Source organism: Gopherus evgoodei, chromosome 14, assembly GCF_007399415.2.
Source record: "Gopherus evgoodei ecotype Sinaloan lineage chromosome 14, rGopEvg1_v1.p, whole genome shotgun sequence".
Taxonomy (NCBI): Eukaryota; Metazoa; Chordata; order Testudines; family Testudinidae; genus Gopherus; species Gopherus evgoodei.
The window spans coordinates 17,951,746-17,960,889 of NC_044335.1; the positions used below are offsets into that span (position 1 = coordinate 17,951,746).

The window sequence follows — 9,144 nt, forward strand, 5'->3', positions numbered from 1 at the left end:
AACACCCGAACCCCTCATTCCCTGCACCCAATCCCCCACAGGATCTCACCTTCCCTGCAACCAGACCCCCACCCCTGCATCCACACCACACCTGCTGAGCCCACCACCTTCACCTGGATCTCCGTAGAGTCCCCTTCCCCCACACCAGAACACCCCCTTCAAACCACTCACACAGAACCCTCACCCCACACCTGGATTCCCACTGGGCTAAGCCTGCTTGCCTCACACCTGGATCAGGGCCAGAGCTAGGCAGCACTGTGTCACCCTCTCATTTGCTACCCTGGTACATATGGCATGAAGGGGCAGGGCCCTGGGGTGTTTCCGGGGCAAGCCCGGCCCTTGCATTGGGTTAGGGTCTGGTGCAGTGTCACCACTGAGTCTGTGTCCCGAGGTGCAGGGGAGCTGCAGGTGATCTCCCACCTCCATGCAGCCAGTGGCCTATGCTCCCCACTACCATGCTGGAGTCTCCACATTTATTTATTGATGAATGAAATATGCAGAATTTTAAAATATTGTGCACAGAATTTTTATTTTTTTGGTGCAGAATTCCCTTAGGAGCATACAGTGACTGACACATGACAAATACCTAGATACTCACTTTAAGCTAGTTAGATTGAGAGGGATCACAAGTTAAAGAGGAAAACATTTGTTTTATCCACTTGTTCTCATTGAGAGAGAATGAGAATGAATATACACACACACACACACACACACAGATTGTAAACTCTTTGGAAGACCCCAGAGCACGACTCTGATCTCCCATCAGGGCTTCTAGGCACAACATCTGCCCGAAGATCACAGTTAAGCAATCTAAAAACCCCACTTCATTCTGCCATCTTACCTGTTTTTGAATTTGTTCTGGACTGCTAAGCATCAAGTGTATTATTTGCCTTTAATAGCTATCCTGTCTGTTTCACATATTTTGTTTGGTTCATCTTCAATCTAAAAGTAAAACATTAATTAACTGAGACATCTGTTACTCCTCTGTGCAATGGAAAAAAATACTCCAAATATTTTTGAGTGTTCTTTACATAAGTTGAGCATGTTGCACCACAATAAAGAAACCCAGTGAAGAAAACTGAGTGTTTGCCAATATCTTTATTGCAATGATATACATCTGCCTATGCTGGAACCATAAGGGCAATCTCTGCAGATAAAGCAAGAAATTAAATGCTTCTATAAAATCAGGGACTACACTTTCTCCTTCAGAATTACTGGTTTGAAGAGGCTGACCAACCACTTGAAAATAGACACCTATAGGTGAATTTTAATTAAATGAAGGTATTTCTCAGCTGGGTGGGTGAACTTAACTTGGAACCCAGCAAACTTCAAACTACAAATACGTAATTTCAAAGCTTACACAAAATAAACTGAAAACGACTAGAGAAATGCCCCTCCCCTTCTCTAATCTGTAATTTATCGTTATTGGCCTCTTGCTTAGCAGTAGCAGAACTCAGGGCCTTGCAAGATCAGCTTCCTATTTGGAGCAGAAATAAGTGAGAGTGAACCTCTTAATGCAGTTTGTTTATTTACAAGATGCACAAATCCTGTTTCCTTGAACAGGACTTACAATGAGCAGCGCATAGGCATCTCCGTCTTACAGCAGCCCCAGAAAAGGTAGCTCTGCCCTGTCGCCTGAAGCATCTTGTGTCTCTGGCTCTCTTCTCCAAGGCCTATCAAGTTTAAAGCCTGGTCTACACTAAAAAGTTATGTCAACATCACCATTTTGCATCAACCTAGTTGAATGTGTCCAATTTTGTCTCCTACTGACAAACTCTCCATTATGCTGACATAGTAACACCACCTCCCTTAGCAGAACATGGTCGATGTACTGAGGTTGACACAGAGTGAACGCAGACACTGCATTACCTATGTAGACCCTAACAGTCCTACAGCCGCTGTCTCATAATACTCCACTGCCCAGGCATCATAGAGACCCGAAGCACACCACCACCCTTAAAGTCCTCCAATTTTTTTAAATGTCTTTTCCTGATTGTCCATCTTGGTGAGCACAACTACCAGTTTTCCACTGTTGTGGACAACTGCACAGCTCACCACATCAGCTACATGCTCCAGACGTGCTCCAGCCACAAGCAGACAGGACTGGATTTCCTGGGCCTGAGAACATACTGTGCAGTCACAGCTACAGACCATCCACAGAAATGTGGACATCTGTGAGCAGATTGCACAGGGGAGGCAGAAGGGGTATGACAGGGAGCAGCACCGAAGCGAAGAAATGGCGGCAGACATACCAGAACACCAACGAAGCCAATGGTCGATTCAGTGCCAAGCTGCAGACCTGCTACTTTTACAAAGAGGTGCATGCCATATTTGGTGGATACACCATCATCCAACCCTCCCCCATGGATACCACTGAGAAGCCCAAGTCACAGGTCCCCGGTATGAATAGCAAGGATGAGGACGACCACGGGGGACATGCAACTGGGGAGGGTGTCCAGCTATGCCACAATTCAGGACCTATTTGAGACTTCACTGCAGTCCAGGCAGTTGAGTAAAGGCAAGCCCACGCCTGTGTAAAAATGGTGCCAATATTCAGTGCCATTGCACTATACTCATAATTTTATGCAACTGAGCAATTCCCTCCTTCATTTCCCTCATCCCTGGCAGGGCATACCATGGCTGAAGCTGTGAATGATGCTGTGCACAATCACTCTGAAGCAGAAATGTCAACCTCTTGTTTAGCTTTTTAGGGGAGCAAGGGAAGGCAGTTCTGAATCTTAACTTTTGTTTTCCATTGTGACTATACTGACAACGGTATCTGTGTGTTTTATCTGTAGCTGTTGTAGTTGCAGCAATCAGAGGTTTCCCTTCCACACTGGTGAGTGCGTGAGCCAGAGGAGGAAGAGAAAGAGGAGGACTTGAGATAACATTTTCAGTGGGATCCTGCAAGCCAGTGCTGCATCAGACTGTGAATAGAGGACCTGGAGGATGAATATTGCAAGACTGTCGGGAGAAGGAACGATCAGACAGGAGAAGAGCCCAGGAGTCAGAGAGAGATGCACCAGGTCATAAAGGGGCTTCTCTAGCAACAACAAACATAGATGCTGCAGACTCTTCTGGCCCTAATGATTCAACAAGCCCAGGCTTGCCTCCCTCTGAAGGCCATGGAGAACTCCAGTATATTCCACATTCCACGTGGTATCAGGGGCCACATCCCTACCCCTGCACACCGGGGGACATTAAAGACAACCACAACTATACATACACTGACCTGTTAAGAGCCATGACTGCTGTCTGTGAAGCTAAATGTACATGAATGTTCCTTCCCCTTCTTTAAGCTCTGTTCCACAAGTCTATTAAGGTTTTAATGCATTTAGTTTTAACTTTTAAAAAAAAAATTTGATGTTTTCATTTACTCAAGAAAACAGCATTGTGTGGCAAATAATTCATCTTTATTTTTCCAACATATTCCGCAGTATGCCTGGTGGCACTGACAGCACCCACTTTGTTGTTAGAATACATTGTAACACAATTCATAGGCTCAGTGAACAAAGTGTAATCATCATGTGCACCAAGTACCACACAATTTGTAACAAGCCCACAAACTATAGGGCTAGGTAGAGCACTATACACCACAATGCATTACTGTGGCTTGCTGTTAATGTGCTCTTTCAAATCCTCCTTGAGCTATATAGCTCCATAGTGAGCTCTTCCAATAGCCCTTACGTCTGGCTGCTAAAACTCAGCAGGCAGCTACTGCACCTCTGCCCTCTACCCTAGCAGGTACTATTCCCCCTTTGCTTCACAGATATTATACAGGACACAACAGGCAGCTATGACAATTGGGATATGTTTCTTACTGAGATTCAATTGCGTGAACAAACACCAGCACCCTTTCAGTCTACCAAAAGCATATTCATTCAACTGTCAGTCTCCAACTGCTAAGCCAGTATATGGCTTCATGAACCAGGGGAGTAAAGAATAGGCTGGGTCCCTCAGGATCAGTATTGGCCTTTCAAGATCCCTAATGATAATCTGCCGATCAGGAAAGAGTCCTTGGTTGTAGCTTTCTGAACAGTCTTGTGTTCTTAAAGATACACGTGTCATGCACCTTCCCTAACCAGCCAACACTGATGTCAGTGAAGTCCCTGGTGATCCACCAGCGCTTACATAACCATTGAAAAACAGCCCCTTCTCATGATGTACTCTATGGCAAAGTGGTCTGGTGCCAAAATAGGCACATGCATGACATCTATTGCTCCACTGCAGTTGAGGAAACCACTGCTGCAAATCCACACATTATGTCCTGCACACTGCCAAGAGTTACAATCCTGCACAGCAGGAGATGATTAATGGCCCTGCACACTTGCATGACAACAGTCCCCGAAGTTGATTTTCCAACTTCAAAGTGACTTTGCAAAGACAGCAGCAATCTGGCATTGCAAGTTTCCACAGTGTAATCACCACTCACTTCTCCACTGTCAGTGCAGCTCTACTTCTTGTGTCACTGCTCAGCACACAGACCCAGGAACGCGGCCTTACACATCCGAACATTCTGCAGCCAGTGCTCATCACCCCGAGCCTACATAACAATGCCATTCCATTAGTCAGCACTTGTTTCCCACAGCCAGAAGCAGAGTTCCACCACTTGCACCTGCTCCATGTACACCAAAAACAATCTTGAACTAGATCTCACTATGTCCCACAGCAATCTGCTCTTCAGAAAATCATCACATTCTCCGTGGCTCTTCAAATGTCAGAAGATTGCCTGTGCCTGCAATATTCATGACAATAGTTCAGAGCTGTGCATGCTCCAGGCATGTGTTAGAGATGGCGGACTGCAACAAGTTCCACGTGGGTTCATGGGATTTCAAAAGGCACGAAAATTATGGGATAGAGATGGCATTATGGGGCAGAGAAAGTCGCACGATGAGAACCTGAACCCCATAGTCCCAGTCACTCCTGCGCGACTCACTCATACCCCACCATGCTGCAATGCCAAAACTTTCCAAAACAGTGCACTGAATGACGGGGAGTTGCACACTTGGATTACCTACCCATGGCACACCGCATTGTTCATCAAAACAAGCATTCCTAGCGCATACGTACAGTACTCACATAAGAAGCCAAGTGTGCATGTGCACAAGTGATAGACTAACTGTGGCAGCTTTATGCAAGCATAACTTGTGCCGATAAATGTTTGTAGTGCAAATGTGACCTATATGCTGATAAACTTGGTGCCTTTTTCCTCCCGGTGTCCTTGAGCTTTATACCTGGGAGATACCTAGCCCAAGGCTGCACACTAAGACCACATGGCCTAGAAAGGTGAATCTGAGCACATACTTTATACAGCTGTTCTGCAACACAAGTGAATCTTAGCATTTCAATTGCCAGACAAAGGGGGTGCTTGAACTCATACAGCATCCTTAATGACTCTTTGGATGCACCTACTACATGGCATCTTTATCCCGAGTGCTTGTACTAATAAGGAAACCATTAGCACCTTTTGCTATAACTGTATGCTGGGTACTAATTATGTCAACAGCAAATACAATATTTAATACAAAGAATTGTGATATGACAGCGTTCATTTAAATTGTAGTAAGACACCCCAAAGGCCTAAAATTTTACATCACTAATACAGTCATCCCATTTGTAATGGGAAATTCACATTCTGATTTAACAGCTAATTTGCATTAATCCTAAAGCATTTTTCCAGCATTATAAAATTTATACATTGAAGATTTTCAGAGATACAAATGGCAGTTAGGCATTTAACTCCCATAACTTTCAGTGGGAATTCAGCATTTAGCTGCTAGGTGTACTACAAAAATCTCCACACATTGTCAGGGTTGATAGGTTCCAAATGTAGTTGTTTTATCCAAAAATTAAATTTCACTACAGCTGAATATTTTGAACAAAGAATGCTCCAGGATCTCCAAAATAAGAACAACTTTAAGCTCCTACATCTCTGTAAGTGAGAAAATAAAACATATAATATCCAAGTGTGGACACTCTTTAAATTGGTTAGCGTTAATCAGTTACAACCTCACCTAAGCTAAACTGATTTAAGGAGTGTTCGCATACAAAGTTGTACTGGTTTTAAAAAAACCAAACCAAACCAAAAACACCTTCTTTAGTTGAAATGAGGCAACTTTGTGTTTAGACCAGGCTTGCCCTACTGAAATGTGAATATCAAACGTTATATTCTTCCTTCACCATTTCATTATCCTGCTCTATTCTTATGATCCAGCAAGGGAGTGAAATTAACAAGAATCTGACTGTCTTCTCTCAGCTTCAAGAACCCAAATACTGTCAATTCCTATCCAGTCAATAAGTCAAGATCTGTACTTGTTTTGATCCATCTATCATCTCTCAAAGCATGGGTATGTTAATGTTCTCCATGATTACTGTTCACATAAGAATAGTTTACTGTATATCAGACAGCTTATATTACATTTTATCACAACTATTCACCAAAATACCTACAATTCTCCAGTTTCTTTTAATATAATTCTTGAAAGTTACAGAGGCACAGACTTTGATGACATTATCTTGCGACTTCTCCAGCAGCGTTAAGAGTAACAATGGGTAATTCTGGCTTCCTTCAACTGATTCGAGAAACTTCTCCGCTGTAAGATAATATGCTAAGTTAACAAAAATGCATTAGCTTTTACAGAGCCCTATCATTCTTCAACACTGAAATAGAAAACAAAGCACCATTTAGTAATTAGACTAATATTCATATGAGTGTGTCTCAAGAAGAGAAGTATGTAAATAGACTGCATTTTTATTTCCACAAAAATTGACAAACATTAAGTGATGGTGGTGCTAGAGTGTTTCCACTACAAAAAAAATTTTGAATGCAGAGCAAGCTGTGGAAATATTGCATCCTCACCATTTCTAAAAACCCCTGAACACCCACAGGCAAATCTCGGATTTTTCATTAGCATTAATTTAATTAGCATTATCTATGTTTGGAAACAGCATTGCTTCTTTTCATTGAAGATATATAAGAGAATATGAAATTAGGAAAAGAAGGGACATGGAAGAGAAGGAAAACAGGGATAAAAGTTATGGATAGCTTTTATTTACACACTTTGTCACAGGGTTCCTTCAAAGACTCAACTGCTTTAGAAACTAACCCAAAACAGTTTAAGGTAGGAAAAGATCACATCTAACAAACATCAGTGGCAGTTCAGGCAGACAGAAGAACTAAGCAGATACTATGCTTTTCACCCAAGCACTATGCATTTTTAACTACTTTACCTGGACGCCGTATAGAAGGATCTGGATCTAGTGTCTTCTTTAGGTATTCTGTTAAAGTCTGTAAATTGGCATCACTGAGCTCCATAACTGAAGAACCTAAAGATGCATGAAATATTTGGTTAAGAATTCAGAGTAAAAAATAGTTTCTATGCAATCTATTTACCAGCTCAACAGGCTGTGCATACAATTATTTAGGATTTACATTTTCATTTGAAATTTCAGAAAGTGCATTCATAACCTGTATTATATCCAAGCAAAGCTAATATGAAATGAAATATATATCTAAAGCAGAAAGCACGACATTTTTCTCAATTATGTATGACTGCTAACAACTATTTTATTAGTTAGGCCGAGCACCTAGAGAATTGCAAACAGAACAGTTTTAAGTTCTTTGGAGAGCTGACTCTTGTTTAAAGGCACATTATGAAAGAAAAAGCTGGTAAAGAACTTGCAATATAAAATTCTTACCCTGCAAACAGAAAGCTATTTCAAGCCAAGCCAACCTACATTACTCTTCCTCTCCTCTCATTGTCTTACACATATTTCCAGGTTCACCTTGGTGAGCTGTTACCTTCACAGCTTAGTTGAGATCATTCAAGTGACTATCATCACTCGACCAGAGTCAAGACACATTTCAATTTTGTTCAAGCTCTTTTCCTCCCTTTCCTTTTCCCACGGTGGTCTGTTTTTCTTTGCTGTTCCAAGCTGCACTCTCTTATCCTATTGTTTAGGCAATAATTAGATTGGGCTAATCTTCAGTGAGAAGATGTTTCCCTTCTCAAAAAGGAGATGGTAGCAATAATTAAAACTAAGTACAGAATTTATAATCTGCTATGAGAACATACACTTTGCCACTGGAGTATCAGCAGATACTTCTGTAATCCAGACTGAAGTCTGGGTGTCCCATTTGAGTATTGATCACCAATTCACAGCAACTTCTAACGTATCTACAAATGCATCCAACCTTAAGCTCGTTGAGCTAATTTTTGCCTAATGGTATAGTATGTACTTATATACCTTTTTAAAGAGACAGTAATACCACAAGAGTTTCATTTACCTTACTGTGGATAAGTATGCAAGTGACCTTTGCATGTTGTAAAAGAATACAATCCTGCCCCAAAACAGTATTTTCCTCCCGTTTTCAGCTGACCTGACTACAATCACATTCATTAGCTCATATCAGCTAACAAAACCCTACTAAAAGGTAATATTTAATGAGAGAGTTTACCAGCTCTCTGACAAAATGCCCTCATCCACCATTACTATGGTAAAACAAATATTTGATGCATCCATAATTAAAAATTACTTACTTCAGGCAAGTGTAATTTTGCAAGGCCAGGGAATCAACCAATACACAAGTCATTCAGTTTATCTTTTGAGTCTGAATGAAGTTCAGTGCTCATGAAACAAATGGATCGCAAGTACTAGCTAGGGAGAGACTGGCCTTAGTAAGCAGCTGTATAATACAGGCATGTAGACATACTTCACCCTAATTAAACTCATGTCACTTGTGAATTATGTAGATTTGATACATGGCTGCAGCGGTATGAAACGAACCCATAACACACACACACACCCTTTCCAACAGTCCCATAGTGGATGGAACTTACATTAGCTACAAGAATGTTGCTGATTTTTCATCTTTACAACTGTTTTCCTCTATTTCTCACTCCACCTCTCATCTACTACTTTCGTCATTTTTCTGTTACAATCAGGAAATAAAAGACACTTTAGCCAAAAAATATGTTAGCTACTGAATTAAGATTCTATTCCCTTCAGTCTGAATCTATTTGATTTCTTATCAGAGATTTTCTTTGGTAAACTGTCTGTTGAAACAACTCTGAACTCAGATGACTATGCTTTCCTTCTCTGAGCTCAGAGCAGGAGTTTAGAATTTCAACGCCCTTTCAGTTG

At 41.5% G+C, this 9,144-nt stretch overlaps 1 pseudogene; it reads right to left on the minus strand.

Moving 5' to 3' along the window:
- LOC115635206 overlaps positions 1–8,943 on the minus strand; it is a 9,187-nt pseudogene extending 244 nt beyond the window's left edge.
- Between the last annotated feature and the right edge of the window lie 201 nt (positions 8,944–9,144).